General features: G+C 42.4%; 1 protein-coding gene and 1 long non-coding RNA gene across 4 annotated transcripts in view; one reads left to right on the top strand and one right to left on the bottom strand.

Moving 5' to 3' along the window:
- The window catches only part of LOC308474353, a 39,374-nt gene that overhangs the window by 18,136 nt on the left and 1,379 nt on the right, over positions 1-19,859 (bottom strand). The gene's annotated exons all lie outside the window — the stretch shown is intronic.
- Positions 17,142-19,859, top strand: part of PAPLN (papilin, proteoglycan like sulfated glycoprotein) — a 57,942-nt gene continuing 55,224 nt past the window's right edge. For all 3 annotated transcript variants that reach the window (XM_081005358.1, XM_081005357.1, XM_081005356.1), the window contains exon 1: positions 17,142-17,464. The gene's annotated coding sequence lies outside the window, so the exon portion shown is untranslated. The remainder of the gene's footprint in view (positions 17,465-19,859) is intronic.

Genomic DNA, 19,859 nt, shown 5'->3' with positions numbered 1-19,859 from the left:
CTACTACTATCTTTTTAAATGAACTTTTTAAAGCTGTTATGATTACAAATTCAAAACGTGAATTAAACTGATCAGTGATCGGCACAATACAAATATTCACACAAAGTATAACTGGCTTTTGGTATTTATTGCCAAATGCTTCTTCTAATGCAAATGCCCCAAGGTCACCTAGGCCACATACAAACCTTGGGTTACATACTCTTCAGGTTACATACGCTTCAGGTTACAGACTCCGCTAACCCAGAAAAATATACCTCAGGTTAAGAACTTTGCTTCAGGATAAGAACAGAAATCGTGCTCCGGCGGTGCAGCAGCAGCAGGAGGCCCCATTCGCTACAGTGGTGCTTCAGGTTAAGAACAGTTTCAGGTTAAGAACAGACCTCCAGAACGAATTAACTTCTTAATACCGTATTTTTCACTCTATAAGACGCACCAGACCACAAGACGCACCTAGTTTTTGGAGGAGGAAAACAAGAAAAAAAAATATTCTGAATCTCAGAAGCCAGAACAGCAAGAGGGATCGCTGCGCAGTGAAAGCAGCAATCCCTCTTGCTGTTCTGGCTTCTGGGATAGCTGCGCAGCCTGCATTCGCTCCATAAGACACACACACATTTCCCCTTACTTTTTAGGAGAGAAAAAGTGAGTCTTATAGAGCAAAAAATACGGTAATAATCATCATGATAATTTATTATTTATACCCCGCCCATCTGGCTGGGTTTCCCCAGCCACTCTGGGCGGTTTAACCTGCCCAGTTCTTAACCCGAGGTACCACTGTATCTGTTAGTGTATGTGAGTTTATGCATTCAGAGAAAAGGGACAAAAAAGGGTAGATTTGGGTGTGCTTGTCCTATGCCTGCAGCTGCTTAAGTGTGAGCCAGCAAACTTGTGAGAGTGAGTCAGAGAGAGTGGCTCAGCACAATCTAAAGTATAAATACCCTTGTTTTTGTAGCAAGTTTGCCTTGTGCCCTGCCGCTTGGCTAGAACCTAATCTGTGTAGCAATGCTGCAAGGAAGACATGTTGCTGGAAATACCTTTTAGTACTTTTGCTGTGAGCAGTCGAGGAAGGATTATTTATGCTACAGTGGTGTGTAACTGCTAAACTAAGGAGCTGCATTATCCTTTGGACTACCTGTCAGTAAAGGAACTGACCCTACCCAAACCGTCTGGTGTTTTTCTTTGACAACCCCATTCTGGGTTTTCCATTTGCTGGTATGTTGAATGGGCAATCTGCACAGTATCATCACCCCAACAGTACCACCCCACTGTAAATAGTCCTGGGTTACCTCAAAGAATCCTGGGGTAAGCTGCTTGTTATGGGTGCTAATAAGTCTTGTCAGGAGACCTCTATTATCCTCACAGAGCCCTGCAATTTAAAGAGTTTGCTGGGAAAAGGGATTGATTGTCAAACCACTCTGACAACTGGAGCTCTTTGAGAGGAGGGGAATGGGTGGGTGGGTGTGTATACTACAATGACAAACAAAACATAAATGCTAAATTCTTATAACAAAATGTTTTGGCTTCCGCCTTCATCAGTTGCCCTGAGATATATTTACTCAACGCAGTCAGATTTTATCCCCACACCCACTGCCTGCTGGGGACAAACTTTATATTCTGATGCTTCATTTTTAACTTCCCAACTTGTTAGATTAATCTCTCACTTGAGGGTGCAGAGCTTTGCCAGATGCACCATCATGTGTATGTTAGCAACATTAATCTTACTTTGCAGTTTCCACCAAATTCTAATGGGCTTCAGGATAAAGTCTGAAGATAATTCCCATCCATCCCCCTGCTTTGTGCTCTTTGCTGTTCCTCCTAAACTGTGAGTGTGTGGGGGTGTTAAATCTTCCACATCTGCAACACCAGCCCCATTACTCCATTATAGATAGCTCCCTTTCCATTTGTCCCATCTACTTCAGCTGACAAGCTAGAAAACAATATATTTCCGTCAAATGTTTCCCCCCAACATTGAATGTGAATTCTAAGCAGGTTGAAATAGAATTAAACACTGTGTACGGCACTGTATCAGCTGTAGAAATCTACTCCAACAACTTCTGTGCCAATGTTCTGTCTCTGCAGCACCATAATTCTATCATTATAAAAGGGATGGGGGGGGGGGTCGTCTTCCATTAAGAGCTGCTCTTTCATAATGCTACATGTTCCAACCTGTTATACGACTAGCTGTGTCACACAAGGTCTGGGCTTGAAGCCAGCACAAACGATTCCACAAAGGCATCCAGGACTTATATATTCATTATCATTTTCTCCTGCTCTCCTTTTCTATTTAAAAGCATCCTTCGGGAACTGAAGCTCTCTCGCACCCAAAGCAAGAATCTTGCCCCTAGACTAGGAATGGCAAACCCATGGTTCTCCAGATGTTGCTAGACTGACCTTTAGCCTTGTTGGCTCAGGCTGATGGGAGTTGGAGTTGAACAACACGTGGAAGGCAAGAGCTTCTTCAGCACCTTGCTAAATCGATAAGGAGCCTGGGACTCAAAAAGCTCAGTTCCAGGCCCCGCCTATGTATAAACCTTCTGCTCCTTACAAGTCATCCATACTGAGAGCCAGTGTGGTATATAGAAACCTATTGTGGTGTAGTGGTTAGAGTGTTGGCCTAGGGCCAGTCATTTTCTCTCAGTCTAACCTACCTTACAGGCCTGTAGTGAACATGGAGGGAGGGGAGAACCATATATGCCATTTTGAGTTCGCTGGTGGGATATAAATGTAATAATGATAATAAATTTTAAATAGCCTTATATTGTGGATAACCAGTCAGCCCATACTATAGTGTAGACACAAAGCTATTTGTCTCCAGAGAGTTTTGTGTGCTTGTTTGACTCCTAACCATGATGATGTTGGAAGTACAACACCATTAATCATTCTGCTTGTAACTTCAGGTAAATTTTGGTATCAGTAAGTCAGCTAATGAAGTGAGGGGCGGGGTGAGGTGTTGCTTAGCAACCAGGCAGAGTGGTATGATGTTTGCTGAGGTAGTACATGCTCTGATTGGCTGTGTAATTCTGAGGAAGTTTTCCTCTGTATGTTTGGTTGAATGCAAGGCCTGAAGTAAAGAAAGGCAAAACCCCTCTGTTCCTTTCTCCTCAATTTATACACTAAGTGTTATCAGTATTTCTTTTCTCTCTGGACTCTCTCTGCTTTATTTAAGTGACTTTGCTTGCTGCCTTTGAGCAAGCAAGATTGGGAGCAAGGATGCCTCCTGAACTGGCAAGGAAGTAGAAAAGAAAAAGAAAAAGTTTTACTTCAAGAGCACTGAATTCAGACAGAAAGTTCAAATAATAGAGGGTGTATGTCTGTATCATGAGTGTTTGTGCTCTGCTGTCACATTTTCCAAACGTGTCCCTGCAAGCACAAGGGCTGGAATAAACTCTGAGGTAATAATGTATGTGGAGAGTTTCCTCATACTTAAAATGGGTTACACAAAAGTCTACCTATTCCAACTCATAGCAGAAGTAATCCTAAAATTTTAGAGAGAGCCTGGGAAATTTTGTTTTTATGATAGGAAAGCTAGTACAATGCAGTTTGTTATTAGTCATCTCAAACACATAGGAAGAGAGGAATGTGGATAGGACGAAAGCAGGTGGTTCTGGCTGGTATCACTGGAAAAACCGCAGGAGAGGTAATAGGAGAAGGGGCCTGAGATGCAAACTCAGCAGGAAACTGGCAAGAATGTTAATGTCAGCAGTAAAATTTTAGATTTAATTATCTGGATGATGGAGAAGGAGTTGCAAACTTCAAAGCACCAAGGATGAAACCTGGTGCTCTCATTAAACCCGGTTTTGCCTCATTTTTTATCTATACGTTAATGGCAAAGTAGTAAAAAGGCCAGCGCTCAGCATGGGAGAAAAAACTGACAAGGGCGCATTTATATTAGACATGCTCTCCGCATTGTTGCTGAAGCAAGACTTAACTCCAGCAGGAAGGCCTCTTATAATCCTTGCTGTCTACAAGAAGCCAGTGACCAGCTTGAGTGGATGGGAGTCAGTCCATGGGCTAAGGATACACTGCAACCTGCAGTTCAGTGGCTCACTGCATAGGGAAGCCAATCACAGAGCCAAAGGTTTCTAGTTAGAGCTCCTGTTACTATGACACAGTGCCAGATTATCTGGATACCGTATTTTTCACTCTATTAGATGCACTGGATGATTGGATGCACCTAGTTTTTAGGGGAGGAAAACAAGAAATAAGAAAGGAACACAAAGCATCCTGAGCTGAGAGGGAGCGCTCCTTCATCTTCGCTCAGGAGGCTTTGCGGGGCTACCCCTGAAGCCAGGAGAGAAAGCGGGATCAGTGCGCACCGATCCCTCTTGCCCTCCTGGCTTCAGCAAAAGCAAGCCTACTGGCTTTCCTCCCGCAAGAGCCGCACACTCTTTAAAGGGAGCGTGGCTCTTGGGGGCTTTTCTGGGAGGTGCAAAAGCAAAAGCAAGGGATAGCCGCACGAAGCCTCAGCAGGGGAGCGGGATGAAGGTTCCCCACTCCCCTGCAGAGGCTTCGCGTGGCTAAGCCAGAAACTAGAACAGCCAGCGGGATTCCGCTTGCTATCCTGGCTTCCTCTTTAGCTGCGCGCAACTTCTCCAGCCGGGAGAGGCTGTGCTCGGCTATGGCATAAGCCAAGACAGCCAGCGGGATGCATCGGGAAAAGCCCCACGCCCCACGCTCCACGCGGCTCTTTAAAGGGAGTGCTGACAGAGCCTCCCGCCTGCATTCGCTCCATAAGACGCACACATACTTCCCCTTACTTTTTAGGAGGGGAAAAGTGTGTCTTATAGAGCGAAAAATATGGTACTTTATGGAGGTAGTGCTGCTGAGTTGGCTCAGGTCTACTTATTAGCTCAGTTTGTGGGTGGAGCTGTGCTGCTACTGGGGCTTTTCAGTAATGGTGCTCCTAGAGAAGTGCGCCAATCTCCATTATTAATTGTCAAGAGGAATTTGAAAACATTCTGGTTTACCCAGGCATTTGGTGACAGAAGAATACTGTTCCTTGCAACCTCAAGATGTTTAGATGGAAGTATGTTTTCAATTCTAATTGCTTTTAGAATATATTTTTTTAAACTGTATTTGCTTTTAGATGTTTTTAATTGTATTTGTTTTTAAAAAGTTTTGATCTGTTTTTGAATGTTTGCGTTTTGTTATTGTTTTTAAATAGTATATCTGTTTGCCACTCTGGGCTCCTTGGGGTGGAAAGGTGGGATAAAAATTCAACAAACAAACAAGCAAAATGTCTGCCAGCAGGCATCCAGAGAATACTGGCTGGGAAATAAGGTTGGAATTTAAAACCACACCGACACTACGATGAATGAAAACATGGAACATCCTGTCAGTGAAAAAATTCTTTCACACAAAACCATACAGCCTGTGCAGGAAAGCACTGGGATGATACAAGAAGAACATTCTGTGCAAGTTACTCAGGGAATTAATTTATTTTATATACAAGCTTAATACCCAAAGAATAACAATTTCTCAAAGATAATCAGTCTTTCATTACCTGACTCTGCAGGATACATCAGCCTGCCAAGTAAATAATATACATTTAATACTATTTTACACTTATGTCAATATTATGCCATTAAATAAGCAACATACACTTATTAGAGTGATCTATTATCTTTTGCTATGCATTATGTAATTTTTTTCCTATGAGAAATAGATCATTTCTTACTATTGTGTATTGGGGAGCGGAAGACACACCCCTAACCGTGCACACAATCCAGCCAAAGTCAACATTTTGAATATCATTGATTTCAGTGGGACTCAACTCTTCACATTCCTCTGACTTGCAGCACAATCCTGTGCAGTTCTACTCAGAAGTAAGTTCCACTGAGTTCAGAGGGACTTACACTCTGGTATGTGTGTGCGTGCATTATCAGCTTAAAATGCAGCTACATTGTTTCTTCCCCCAATTTGGATTAAAACTGGTTTGGGGAGGACACACGGACACACACACGGACACACACACACACACACACACAAAATGCAGTTACTCCTACTACTGGTTTGTGAAGCTGTTTATACGGGACATTACCCACCATCCACATCTATTGAAAAATGCTGCATTTTGATGCGTTTCCCTCCAAACCAGCTTTGATCCGATTTGGAAACATAAACTATATGAAGACATGCAGGCCCTGCTCTGCCTACTGATGTGGACAGACTGATGACAAGTTGAAAACACACCTAACCATACTGATGTGTACCATGACATGCAGCTGGGGGTGGGGGGGTGGGGAGACCATTCTGTGTTTTAAGATGATAATGCTTATACAACCTCAGTGAGCACTTAATGTTAGCTGGATTATGTGTGTTCCGTTCTCAACATCTTCAGTTAACAGATTGTTACATCTGATGAGTGGTTGCTTTCTGTATGCTTTGCCATGCATCCAGCATGTATGTTACTTCAGAACATTGAGCCCTTCCATAGGTTTTTTTGCATTGCAGTATAAATAAGTAGATTATCCCCAGCAAAGAAGATTAGGGGTAGTTTGGAGAAGAGAAGGGAGGAGGAGGACAGGAGAGAGAGAGGGTGAATAAAAGAGACATCAAAAGTGTCAGTATCGAGGCTTCTTGCTTCAATATCACACGGTGGCTTTTTTTATCCCCTTTGGGTTTGGGTTTGGACTTGGGCGAGTCAACGGGAACGGACCAGACACCAACATGTCTCGGGAGAAACTGGAAGCGCTTGTAAAAAACATGGAGATTATGCTCTCTGAAGTGGAGCAGCTGAAAATCCACTGTACCAAACAGACGGAGGAAGTCAACCAGGTGGTTCTGGAACTCCGCCGTGAAAACAAGGAGCTGACTCAGAAGTATGAGCAAATCTGTCAGGACCTGAAGGAAGCCAAAGAGGCCATAGTCCAGCTACAGGACACCAAAGTCGCCTTTGAGGCCAAAGAACGGCAAGCACAGAAACTGAATCGGCAGCTGTGAAGCAGGAGGAGGAGGAGTGTGTGTATGTGTGTGTTGAGGGACCATGATATTTCCCCAGCAAAAGCAAATTAAGGATTGTGGATGCAAAACCATGGACTGGCACCTCTAAACCAGCATTCGTCAGCTCCCCTCCAAATCCATGGGTAAGCTGAAGGTTAACATCCATCTGTGGAGATAAAGTTAAGGCAAGAAAAGTGCAACTGTGTGTGTACATCACAAGCTTGTCAGTGCCAAGTGATGTCTCTGAATTTCACCACTTTGAGAGGGGCATTTCACCACTTTTCTTCTCTTTGATTGGATTCTCCTGTTGGAGGTCACGACCTGGTGAAAAGAAACTGAAATCCACTGTGGAGTATGTACCAAAAAACACAGGGAAAGGAACTGGTCCTTCACTGAGCTTCTGAGAGGAACAGGATTGTATACTCCTGCGATTTTCAAAGATAAACAGTGAACCATTTTCTCACAATCTACTTTCTTCTGCCGAGAAGATCCTTTCTGAGCTATCAAGTTATGGTACCATCAAGTCTTGTTTTGTGGTGTTCTGACATTGTTACTGCCCTCCAGAGAGTGACATGCAGGAAGGATTGTCACATCAGCCTCAAGATTGTATCCACTTACTCTTAAGGTCATGTCAAGCAGTGACCAGAATTATGTTATGTTTTGCTCTAGCCATCTGTTGCAATAATAGTGATACAAAGTGCTTAGTATAGGTGCTTCTCTAATATTTCAGAGCATTTCATCTTTGAACTGCATTTTTACATCATTGTCAATATAACTGTGTACTAGTTGAAAGTGTGAAGGGCGAAAAGTAAAAACCAAATAGTAAGCATGAGATTCTGTCATCTAAATCTGAACCAGACTTTAATTAATAAGCCATATAGTGATAGCAAGAGAATGAAGAGCTAAAGTTTGTAGTAACAGAAAGGCTGAGAGTTAAGAATGGTCTTCTTGCATATGTGGATTATTATTGCTTTTACTTAAGGGAAAGTTACCTGCAGGCCTCTGGGGTGAAAGGGAACCCGAGTGGCATTTGCATTTGTAAACCAATAATGTTAAATCAGGCCCCCTCTGCCTCTTAGCATTGGTGGATATTTTTGTTTGTTTGTTTGCATACAGATGTATAGAATCCAACGAGTATATAAGGATTCATGATATTGAGGGAGGAAATATCTTGATCTGCAGCACAAGTACCCAGAGGCAGAGGAGAGGGCATGAGACAGACATTATAATTGTTTTGTTAGGTGGTTATAAATGTGTTCTTCAGGTGCCTGTTTTAACTTGCCTGCTTAAAGACCAAACCTCATTTGTAAACAGATAAACGTAATCCTCCTCATGGGGATGAACCCAAACTGAGTGAATTTGATGGGAGGTTTTGACACCAGTTTTAAATGGAGCAGAGCTAGTCCTCCTAAGCGAGACGTATTATTAAGAATTGTAATAAGAAATACCCACAACAGTACTGTTATTGGGAGGAAGAACCTTTTGTCTCTTAGGGCAAGGTGGGGAAAATAAACTCATTGCTTCAACATTGCTGGTGATGAAGGCGACTGTGGAAGTTATTGCAAGTATTATAATTAGCGGCTTCATACCTCAGTTTTGTTGTGGGCTGGCCTGAGATACTTTACTGCCTGAGGCAGAGCATCAAATAGTGCCCCATGTTATGCATTTTTGTGTTTTTATACTTTAAACTGTTATTGTGATCCTCAAATGAAGGCTGGTATATCATTTTAATAAATAACAACAACAATAGTAATGTTATGATAACTAGAATCCAAGGACAGCAAAGTTATTTTGGCACCTGAGGTAAAACATCCCTCAAGCACCTCTCCCCATCCTCGGCCATAAAAATACTAAATTAAATAACATTTTGCTGCCTATATATTACACACAAAATCTGGTGTTTTGCAGTCTTCCATTTATTCTCAACTGAGAAGAGAGGCAACTGAAAATAGGCAAAAGAGATGCAAAGGAGAAGAGCAGAGGCATCCTGTATCTTCAGGAGCTGTGAAGCGAAGAGCATTTCAGCAGCTGCAGTTTGTCCCACAGGAGGTGAAGGGTTGCAATGCCCTCTTCTGCACATCACCTGCTAAAGGTGTGGGAGCCTTTGGTAACCTGTCCGTAGCTGTGAAGAACATTAAGCTGAGACAAAGGTTGTAGACAGCAGGTGATAGGTTTTTCAGAGGGTAACAGGAATTGCCTTTGTGGGCACATGTCCTGCTCTCATCTCTTGCAAAACAGTTTTTGCAGGTTTTCGAAACGGTGCAAAACCTTCCCAACCTGAAGTCTCTGGGGGTGAACAGAGATATGTCTACATCATGGGCACCCCAGTTAGTGCTTTTTTCATTCTGCTTCTCAACAAATATATTTTTCTTTGTACTTGCGACATACGTTTTATGCAACACTGACAAAGGTTGACGTGTTAATTAGTCTAAATTAGATTGGGCCTGTAGCTGCCAGATTCATTTTGTGTTGCACATAAATCCAGAACTCCAAAGGTGGGGAGGGAAAAGAGGTTTATATTCCTATACGGTCTTATTTCTTAGTTATTTTTCTCCCTCTTACTGGGCACAGCTTTATACCCTCCCTCTCTCTTGTCTTTGTATGGTATACCTAGCAGGCTATAAAACTGTCAGTGCTGATTTTATTTTCTTCCATCTTTGTAAGGAGTCTAATTGTGATATAAATGGTGTAAATAGTGACTAGAATCTTCAGGGCCAAATATTATATACCTTGGCAGGAAGCAATAATGAGTTTTATTTTAAAAATACATAGAGGGGACAGTTTTGAAAATAAAATCTTAAAGTGCATATCTACATTACAGAGACTTACAGCACAGGCCTGAGAAAATGTCTACTCAGAAGTAAGTCCAATATAATTGAGTGAGGCTTACTCCTAGGTGAGTGAAGTTAAGACTGGAGTCTTGGAGCATAATCCTTCACGTTTGTTCAGATGTAAGTCCCACTAATGGCTTTTACTCCCTAAATTTCATCATAAGCAAACAAGACTGACTTTAGTGGGATTTACCGTATATCTGACTAACCATGCATACAATTGCACAGTTAAACTGGTTTAATAGTGGTTGTAATTCAAATAGTCCATCCCTTGTGGTAGGCCCAGCATCTCACCAAATTATATTTCTCATGATCCTTTGTGAAAAGCCATGGCAGTTAGCAAATATACATTTGTTCTAGATACACTCTAAGAGGTGTTATCTGAAAAGAACCCCAAGAATGGAACAGCCCAGGGCTGCAACTATTAAAGGTACAAAAGACCTGCCCTCTTTTGTCAGTGACCACTCTTATTATTTAAAAAAAATACATGTGCTTATAAAAACTTCAGATGCCAAGCAGCATCTTAAGAGTCATTCTTGCTTCTCTTACACACAAGAGAAATTGCTCTTCTAAGGCAATTGCTGCTAAGACACCTGTATGCATCATCTAAAAACCAAGGGAATATGCTTCCTGCTTTGGAGGTAAAGTTTTTGCCCATATGCAGATTTAACTCAATAGTTCAATCAACTTAGATTTATGCAATGAATTGGTTGAAATTTGTTTAATTGGGCTATAGTTGTACTTAAAATGTAGTTGATATTTGAGATCCAGAAGAATGGCAAACAAATAGTCTCAGGTTTGTTTGTAGGCTTTGATGTTATGAATATTTTCAGTTCAATGCAATCTTATAACACGTCGGCTTTCATCATCTTTTTTCTACTTAAAAATATTATTGTCATTATTACTACTGCTGCTTCAATAAACACTGAATAAAGAAAAGCAAATGTGTAAGGTCTCTATTGTAAATTTCAGGACATTTGTGACTGCATACAATTCCCCCCTATTAATAGTTAATCATTATAACAAACTGAAAGAATAAATAATTATTATCAGAGTAATGAAGAGAGGCTGCTCAGATTCCTCTGTGCTCTCAGATTAGTTGCTCCAAATTAGACTCCGTAGTGACTGTAGCTGCCAGATTCAATTTCGAATGCATTTGAACCCACAATTCTAATGGTGGGGAAGAGGATGAATTTCTACCTCTTCCTACAATATTTTTAGCAAGTCAGGTAATTTCTCCTATTGTGCACAAGATAAGACAGGGGAGTAACCAGCCTTACCATCTCATGGCCAATGGGGCAGTGAATCAGAGGCGTTTATAAATGCCATCTCCCACTCCTTGAAAGATTCCATCAACGGTGTCTCTGAAATATTTTACACATCACTTGGGAAGACAGGTGAACTAATATCAGTGTACTGGAAGAAGCAAAGATCACCAGTGTTGAAGTAATGATTCTTCAACATCAACTTCGTTGGACTGGTCATGTTGTTCAGATGCTGATGATCGTCTTCCAAAGCAACTACTCTATTCCAAACTTTAAAATGGAAAGTGTAATGCTGGTGGTCAACAAAAGAGGTTTAAAGTGTCTCAAAGCAAATCTTTAAAAATGTAGTATAAACACTGACAACTGGGAAACACTGGCCTGCAAGTGCTCCAGTTGGAGAACAGCCTTTACCAAAGGTGTCATGGGCTTTGAAGACACTCGAACTCAGGACGCAAGGGAGAAACGTGCTAAGAGGAAGGCACACTTGGCAAATCCACACCGTGATCAACTCCCACCCGGAAACCAGTGTCCCCACTGTGGAAGGACGTGTGGATCCAGAATTGGCCTCCACAGTCACTTACGGACTCATTGTTAAAACCATGTTTATGGAACACAATCTTACTGGGCTACGAGTGATCACCAAAGAAGAAGAAGAAGAAGAAGAAGAGGGCTCAGAGGGTTTACGGGTGCCAGGGGAAGATCTCAAGGGTGCCATAGTGCCACATTGCCAACCCCTGCTATGTGGGATGCAACTGAACGTCTTCCTTTCCTTGCTCACATATTGTTGTTGTTTAGTCGTTTAGTCGTGTCTGACTCTTCTTGACCTCATGGACCAGAGCATACCAGGCACTCCTGTCTTCCACTGTCTCCTGCAGTTTGGTCAAGCTCATGCTGGTAGCTTCGAGAACACTGTCCAGCCATCTCGTCCTCTGTCGTCCCCTTCTCCTTGTGCCCTCAGTCTTTCCCAACATCAGGGCTTTTTCCAGGGAGTCTTCTCTTCTCATGAGGTGGCCAAAGTATTGGAGCCTCAGCTTCAGGATCTGTCCTTCCAGTGAGCACTCAGGGCTGATTTCCTTCAGAGTGGATAGGTTTGATCTTCTTGCAGTCCATGGGACTCTCAAGAGTCTCCTCCAGCACCATAATTCAAAAGCACCAATTCTTCGGCGATCAGCCTTCTTTATGGTCCAGCTCTCACTTCCATACATCACTACTGGGAAAACCATAGCTTTAACTATACGGACCTTTGTTGGCAAGGTGATGTCTCTTGTTGGCAAGGTGATGTGTTCACATACAGCTAACGCCAACTGTCCTGTGGAAAGGAGCCTGATGAATTGTTATGTTTTGATATTATCTTACGGCGGTTTATTGTATTTTGATTGTACTTATACCCTGCCTTGGGCAGGTTAATTACAATTCCCAGAGTGGTTTAACAGTCAGTCCTCCCCCCAGGAGGGAGGATTGTACTTCTGTGAGAGGAATAGGGGTACCCTAACAGCTCTCAGCATGCTTAACAAGCCACAGCACCCAGGATACTTGGAGGGAAAGCCGCGACTGTTTAAAGGGGTATGATACTGCACAGGTCTGGACTTTAAATCTCTGTGCCCAACAACAACAACAACACACACCTCAGAAATGGAGCTTTAAAGCGCAAACTTGTGCCTGGAAAGCTCAGAACAAAAGGACATTGGGATAAATACTTCCTTGAGTAAATTTTGCTTTGGGGCTGCTTTGATATCCAAAACCAGGTACTGCTTTTAAAGCTTGTATTTTAGGATGGTGAACCACTTCAGCCTGTTTTGTGATTAAAGTGAGTTTAAGGTAAAGAACAGGCATAACAGGCATGCCTGCTTCAACCTTACTGCAAGACTTGTTCTTTGTTTCTGATCTGAGTTGATAAAGGACATCATTCTCATTTAAAGCTAACTGGGGACTACAGAAGATCTATGAACAAATGTAATGAGCCTATGCATCAGAATCTGTAAAGGACCCTGGGGGAACAGCAAAATGTAAACTTGTTAAATAAGAGAACCATATACCATTTAATTGCAGGCATTGTTCTCAGTTGGTTCAAAATGAACCCGACCTAACTGTGGGACAGGCAATTATATAATGTGTCTAGTAATGGAGAAAGGCATGAGGAAAATGTCCGCTCTCTTAACTTAAATGGACAAGAGAGATGATGGAGTTTCTTGCATCTGAAGAGCAGATGGGCAGGAAGAGGTTGGGGAAAAGAAAAGAACCAAGGTGCTTAGGTGAAAGATGTGCTCTGATCATCACAGTGTGTGCTTCCCTGCCAGCAGCAACATAGTGGCGTAGACTGCAGTGGTACCACATAATGAACCCTTTTCTGACCTGATTGAATGGGTTTTGCGATTGCTTCAGCTGAAATCTTTTTGATCCCTGACAGCTTTCGATCAATCAACAGCATAATGAGGGTAGACAGCATGGGCTCTTGCCACAGCCATGTGGGGAACAGAGGTGAAATGAAACGGACACACACTAAGCCAGGGGAGCTGTTCTGAAATGTTTTAAATGTGCCTCTTCTCTGAATTACTCTCGGTTTTCTCCTCACCTACCCCAAACTTAGCACCACCTGCAAGGGATTTTTAAATTTAACAACTGACTAATTTATATGAAAGTACAATTTTAGTGCAATCCCAAACATACGATTTGGGGGCGGGGGGAATTAAATAGGAGCCCATTGAACTCAATGAGGCTTTCTTCTGAGTAGGCATAACAGTGCAATCCTACTCATGTCCACTCAGAAGAAGAAAGCCCCACTGCAGTCAATTGTACTTACTCCCATTTTTTTAATAGCATCCTATTTTTAAACCTTGTGGTTATTATTTTAAGAGGCTCAAATTATTTTTAGAGGAAGGTAGTTCTTGCTTGTTTGTTTGCTTCTTCTTCTTTTTTCTTTGGCCTTCAAGCGCTGCAGTTTGGTGGTCTTTTGAAGCACAGAGAACCTGTTTCCTGGTACTGAATGATCCATTGCTAAGCCAAAACCTCACAAGAATAACCTTTCCCTATCATACTAGCCCATCTGGATACAGGATAAAACACAGTAACAAAACCTTTGTTGAAATCTTTTTAAGAAGTTCAAAGTCTTCATTTTGGGCTGACATTTCATACGTCCCAAGGGAGTACTCCTCAACTGAGCAAGATGTTGCCCTTAAGCTGTGGCCAACAGAGCAGTAGGCACAGCTGGTTTTTCCCCCTATGCGTCTTGGCTGGATCCCAGCTTGGATAGTCACATTATCTGATGCCCCAAACTTCCCAAATAGCTTAATCATCTAGCATCTCTGAAGAGGCTGCTATCAAAAGGAAACTTATGGGTGAAGAGGAACAGGTTATGTCAGGGTTATTCTTAATGAAATAGAACCAGAGTTTTAGGGCTCATCCACACTGATCCCCACCCACCCACCAAATGATTTTGCTGTGAAAAGTCGCTCTTTAATGCTCTTGGCAATCCATGAAAAACCCAAATTGCCGTTTTCCAGAAAAGCTCAGATCTGTGCCTAGAAAGTACAGGGCAAAAACTAAGTGTGGATGAGTCCTTACCTAGAATTTGTATTTCAGTACAGTGGTACCTCGGGTTAAGAACTTAACCTGAAGCACCACTTTAGCTAATGGGGCCTCCCACTGCCGCCGCATGATTTCTGTTCTCATCCTGAAGCAAAGTTCTTAACCCAAGGTACTATTTCTGGGTTAGCGGAGTCTGTAACCTGAAGTGTCTGTAACATGAAGCATCTGAAACCCAAGGTACCACTGTAATTGGTTACAGAAGGGAGGCATACAGTGGGCTTTCCTTAAAAGGTCCTTGGCATTTTTTCTTTTTGGTCTTGTTAGTGTTCAGAAATTTAAGCTCCTTATAGGCAAACAACGTTTTACATGCACACATCAGGTAGCCACTACCACTGCTGTCTAATCTAGGAAGGTTAGAACACACAAAGAGGACCCTTGAACTCATATGAGGTCTAGGTGTGTCAATTTATTTAATACAGTGGTACCTCAGGTTAAGAACTTAATTTGTTCTGGAGGTCCGTTCTTAACCTGAAACTGTTCTTAACCTGAGGTACCACTTTAGCTAATGGGGCCTCCCGCTGCCGCCACGCCACCACTGCACGATTTCTGTTCTCATCCTGCAGCAAAGTTCCTAACCGGAGGTACTATTTCTGGGTTAGTGTAGTCTGTAACCTGAAGTGTCTGTAACCAGAGGTACCACTGTACTGATGAAAAGCAGCAGGTTTGACTTGGCTATTTAAAGCACTACAAGGCAACTTCTTTACTGCCCCCTGCTGTACCTTGAACAGCAGCAGCTTCATCATCTGCAAACATCTCAATGAAAGGAACAACTTCACTTGCTGATTTTGCAGATCAAGTTGGCATTAAAGACACAAGAACATGCTGGGCTGTTTAATTTTGTAGTTGGCTGACAACCTCAGATTTGTATATTGCTAGTAAATAATGTATTGGTTTTTGAGCTAATCAATAGTATTTCAGTTATATTTCAGAGTGGACAAATGCCAAGAGATGAAAAAGTTTGATATTATCATTTCTTTGTTAGGATACTGTGTTGTTCTTTTAGCCTTTAATTTTTTTAAAAGAAAGTCAGATTATTTTATTTTATTTTTTTCACATATTATCAGCTGCCTTAGGAAAACTTTATTTTGAAAAGCAACACAGAAATTCCAGAAATAAAAAATAAATACTCAAAAAAACCTGTGCAACCAGGGTTATGCTTCAGATGGGCCTATAGGACATAGCCCATCAAATCACTGTGGGTCCTAGCTTTATTTTTTTTTTAAAAAAAAATGATCCTTGGTCTTCTCCCTTGCCATATAAAACGCAAGAGAGTCTTTTGCCACTCTTTAAATTGTCTTAAACCTCTTATTATCGGGATTGTCTGGAACAAAAATACCATTTTCGGTAATAAGTTCATTTTGATCGCTGACATTCTTCCAGTCATTGACAGCTTTAGTCTGTCCCATATTTCTAAATCTCTTTTAATCTCCTTCCAGACTGGTTGGTAATTGTCACTGAATAATTTTATGTTCTTTGCCGACATCCAAATTCCCAAATATTTAACTTTTTTGACCACCTTGATTTCAGTTTCTTGTTCTAACCTTTCTACTTCACTTTTTTTCTAAATTTTTGCCTAACATTTTCGTCTTTGTCTTATTCAATTTAAATCCTGCCAGTTGCCCAAATTTTCCCATTTCTTCCAATGCTATTTTTACACTTTCTTGAGGTTCTTCTAAGGTTAATACCAAGTCATCCGTGTAGGCCTTAAGTTTGAATTCTTTGGCGCCTATTTTGACCCCTTTTATCTCTGTTCTTCCTCTCAGGCAATTTATTAGTACTTCTAATACACTGATAAAAAGCAGCGGAGATAGTGGGCAGCCTTGTCTGGTACCCTTTGTAATGTCAAATGAGTCTGTTAAGGTGTTGTTCACAATTAATTTTGCTTTCTGCTCTGAGTAAATTTCCTCAATTCCTCTTAAAAAGATCCTGCCTGATTCCAATGGTGTTTACCAGGGGATCTTTAGAGACAGGACTGCAAAAAAGGGGAGGAAAAAGCAAGCATTCCTCCCACCAGCTTTTTTTGTGTGTGTGCACAGCTCAATGCCGTAGTTATTTTCCAGTTGGCTTTTCCTGAGGATTCTTATTGTCAAATGAAGATTAAAGTAGGAACAGATTCTTCAAGCAGAGATTTGTATCTTGGTGCTTCTGCATTTTTTCCAGACTTCTGAGATGTACAAGTCCTAAGAATTTGAATCACTGCATTGTGAAGATGGATCCAGCCCTGCACAAGATTTGGGATTGATGTTCCTGGCTTCAAAGGGCAGGAGAGGAAAAGTTCAAAGGTGGACTTTGGTGTAGGCCTGTTTTCAGGTTGCAAAGGAAATGCGATTTGCAAAATCTCACTGTTTAAACTCCAGGACTTTAATGGAAATGAGAAACAACAGCTGCAATTATAGACCGTTCCAATAATCTCTCTCTCTTGTCTTTTGATGTGCTGCCTGTGGCTAAAATAAAAACTTAGCTGAGAAAGGCCCCGCCCTGGAAATGACTTGTGCAGCCAACGACAGATTGCGTGTTGTTGTTTTTTTGTTCAAAGACACTCAGGTTAAAGAGCTGGAGATCATTCAAAGCCTGTCCCTTCCATGTGTGCATGGTTACAACTTCAGCTTCTGAAAGCAAAACAGGAAAGCTGTGGAGGAACTTTTGCAGCGGAAGGGGTTAAATGAAACCCAACTCTCCTTTTCCTGTGCAGTAAAGGATTAGTAACCAAACAGAAGCTAGAGGAGAGAGGTGGTGTTAAAGAGCCACTGATTGAGCTGGAAGACTGAGGACTTGAGTGGTGGTGATCTAAGGTAGCACTGCTGCCTCTTGCAGTCATCTGTGAGCAGACAAGCACAGCCACAGGTAAGTCTTCGTTTTGGATTACTGACTGTTTGGCTCTTTGTGCCTCTCGTTGTCCACATAGTGTCTGACTTTGGGGGTTTTTTATTGGAATAATAAAAAGTTTTGTAAAAGTGACAGGGAAGAAATGACTTAATGTGAGCCTTGTTATTATAAACATCAGATTTCCTGGCAGTAAGAAAGCAGCCTCACGTATTAAATTAATGTTAATCCACCCATAGCTTCAGTAATTCAAATATTATCAAATAGCTAAGATGACATTCCCATGTGGGAGGCAGGTAGAATTTGAGCTTCATATATACTTGGATTGTCTGCCTCTGGATAATCTTCTCAGTTTCGAGCTGAGAAGGCCGTGTATACATTTAACAGATTCTGCATGTGCAGGAAAGGTGATAAGGGTGCTTTTATTTATATGTCAGAAAGTAAGTTCCAAGTTTTGGAACTATGGTACCACAAAATCCATTGGTTTCTACACATGCCTCTGTTTAACTATCACTTCTGTGTATATGCTTGGCTGCTTCGAAAAGCAACAGTGGCTGTCTGTGAGCCAGACTGCAGTCCCATGAAAATGTGCAGTTATGCTTCAGTGCCAGTGGTGAAATAAGCTAAGCTCAGCACAAGGTGGACAGCAGTGGGTGGCATTATACAATTGGCATGGGCTGATTAAACAATCATGTTGCTACATGCTAAAATGGTTGTGTGAACAATTCCACAGATTTTCTGGAGCTGTTTCAAATACTTGCTTGATCCTGTAGGCAGGATTTCATGGGAATTTCTTTCTTTTTCTTTCTTTTTTAAAAAAATACTTTGTCTGGGGAAAGGTTTGCAGGATCAAGGCATTTCTTATGCGGTTTTCTCCACATAAAAACCAACAGACTTGTTGGGACAGCCTCCTTTTAAGAACAGATCAAAAATTCCAGGGTATTAATCAGATTCTAATGACTATTAGAAAATGGTTGTATTTATTTAACAGCTGCCAGAGAGAGGTAGAAATTCAACAGGTGTAGCTTTTCTCCAGCATGAAGAGGCAGTGCTGGGTTAGTGTTAGTGGGAGCTTCTTCAGGGAGGGATCATCCTAAGGCTTTCAGAGCATGCACTCAACACGAGAAAGATCCCATGTTTATTCTGTGGCATCTCCAGCTCAAAATACTGTATATATATATTTTTGGTGGCTGGGGGAGGGGGTTGTGCATTGGCCAGACAGTGCACCCCCTTGCAGCTAGACCCTTGTCAATCAGGTGCCTGACATCTGTGGAGACATTTACCGTTCTTCAAGTGAACAGCAGTAACTGCATGTACACTCCAATACACAGAGATGAAGTTAGTACAGTACAGCATTGACTTGCCACACCCTTGATGTCCCTGTGTTGCACATCAAGTTTCCATAGGGGCTTGCATGTGTGGGAGTGTGTGCATGCCTGTAGGTCCCAGCCAGTACAATCTGTACACCACAAAATGGAGTGAATAGATTCTGAGGTTGGAGCATAAATCAGTTGGGATCTGCATAGACAGGCTCCCAGGGAAATCTAATATCCCGTACATTATGTGGATGTTAGGGATGGAGCAAGCTGCCATGATCCTGATCATTCACTTGTGCTACAAGTGTTTGAACATCAAATAGTTCTACATTAAAGGAATATCATGAAAGGTGATCATGTACCAATCCCCCTGCCATTCCCCCCATATTAACCCCCTAGCGCTTCCCCTTCCCACCCCATGCAACTACTAAGCTCCCTTTTCACCTTCTGACAGGGGTGCAGGAAGGGGGGGTGCAGGGGGGTGCAGTCTGCCCCGGGTGTCATCCTGAAGGGGGGTGACATTTGGCTCACCCCCCCCCGCCCACGACTCCCCCAAGCCCAATGAGCGGCAAAGTGGCAAGTGGTGAAGCAGCTGCTGCAGCTCTCTCTCTCCCCCCGGCTCGCTGTAGGCTTGGGAGTCACGGGGGGCGCACCAAATGTCACCCCCCATCAGCCTGAATGGGGGTGACATTCGGCACCCCCTGGGGAGGATTGCCGTCCTGAAATCGGCCCCTGGGGAGCTCCGCCACTGTCTTCTGAATCCCATTTCTGAAACTGCTTCTCTCTTCTATTCTGCAGCCCCACTTTGCACCCTTGTTTTCCCCTTCTCCCCCATACCCATGCTTCCTGCTTCCCTTCCTTTTGTGAAAGCCCTCCCCTTGCACAGACCACCCCCCTGGTAATCTCTTGCATTTTCCCTCCCACACACTGCAACTACTGTACTAAGAACTTTTTCCAGCTTCTGCCCAGTTATAAAGCCACCATCCTCTCATTTTCTTCAGACCCTTTCATGCCCCTGCTTTCATTTGCAATGCCATGTCCATGCCTCCTACTCCGCCTTTGTACCCCCATTTTCACCTTCACTCCCATTTTTTCCTCCA

The sequence above is a fragment of the Podarcis pityusensis genome (genome assembly GCF_964106645.2).
Source record: "Podarcis pityusensis genome assembly, chromosome: 1".
NCBI classification, from domain to species: domain Eukaryota; kingdom Metazoa; phylum Chordata; class Lepidosauria; order Squamata; family Lacertidae; genus Podarcis; species Podarcis pityusensis.
The sequence above is the reverse complement of the archived record's forward strand: the minus strand, read 5'-3'. Positions and strand labels throughout refer to the sequence as shown.